The sequence below is a fragment of the Eleutherodactylus coqui genome, chromosome 3 (genome assembly GCF_035609145.1).
Source record: "Eleutherodactylus coqui strain aEleCoq1 chromosome 3, aEleCoq1.hap1, whole genome shotgun sequence".
Classification (NCBI taxonomy): Eukaryota; Metazoa; Chordata; class Amphibia; order Anura; family Eleutherodactylidae; genus Eleutherodactylus; species Eleutherodactylus coqui.
This window is the reverse complement of record NC_089839.1, coordinates 226,551,156-226,552,529: the sequence shown is the minus strand read 5'-3', so window position 1 is coordinate 226,552,529 and position 1,374 is coordinate 226,551,156.

The following is a 1,374-nucleotide window of genomic DNA, read 5'->3' as shown; positions in this document are numbered from 1 at the left end:
TCCACAGGGGGGCTATCAGGTGTATCGGCCCTCCCACCTCCTGCTGCCACCTCATTGGCCAGTGTCACCTCCCAAATTAATGTGTTACCTGAGCCAGCCCTCCAGATGGGGAACAATTACCGGGACTATACAGCCACCTTGTGGAAGCGACGCCTTTGTAAGGCCGCATTCAGACAAGCGTATTTTTACTCTGTGTTTGGTTTATGGTTTGCGGACTGTAATACAAAGCTAATGTAAATTTACAGTATGTAAATTTTTACATGGCAGCATGCACTACTCTAGTCTGGTTTTGCCTCTGTATTTGCATGTATTGGTATTATTTTCTATTGCGCAAATACTAATATTTGCGCAATAGAAAATATTAGTCATCTGGGGGCACTGAGCAGGGGGTTCGACCAGATGACCCTGGAGGTCCCTTCGAACTCTACCATTCTATGATAATAACGCGCAGTTGCAATGTTATCTATGACAGACGCGTTACAATACACTTGTATAAAACTGGCCACAGAAAAATGAAGATTGCAGTGCTGCATGCAACATTACATCTATTGATTTTCATTGGGGTAACGTTGTGATGTGAGCTAACACAACTGCGACACTGCAGAAAATTCAAACTGGTTGGAGTTTGGTCGTAGATCACAAGTTGAAAGCGACTTTTCCAATAAAGGCATCAATGTAAGTTGCATGTGACTGACATCTGACTGCGATATAGCCAATTTTTGAACTTTCATATTGCCGCTTTGAAACAGTCATGCAACAGCAAGTCACAGAGAAGTCGCACAAAGTTACACGACTGTTTAATATTTGATGTCGCTGTGTGCTCCAATCTGCTACATACTGGATATGTTCATTGGAATATTCTTGTAAATGCCTTCATTGACTTCTATTGGATGCGCAGAAAAGTATATCAAGCTGCGTTTTTTTGAACGACCAATGTGAATGAACCCATTGAAATTACTGGGTTCTATTCTCTGCATATTACATGTGCAAACACGCCCATTTGAATGTGCCCTAAAGGTGCATTTAGACAAAAAATGATCACTCAAAAGATGGCTTTTTGCATAAACTACTACTTGGTACTAATGCCTATTAGTACCAATTAGTAGCTTGTGAGCTGCTGGGAGCTGTATTCAGAGAACACACCACCCACTGTTCTCTGAATACATTCCCTTTGTTCTGCCATGGGGCTGACAGCTGAGACAGTAATCAGCACTCCCTGGGCAGAACCCAGTGTGCGGTCCGTCTTATCAGCTATTCTGCAAAACAATGGATTTCATGCCGAACTGAAATCCATTGTTCGGCAGAAAAGTGAAAGATGGGCACATTTACACCCAACAATTATCGCTCAAAAGATGGTTTTTGAGCAAATTTTGA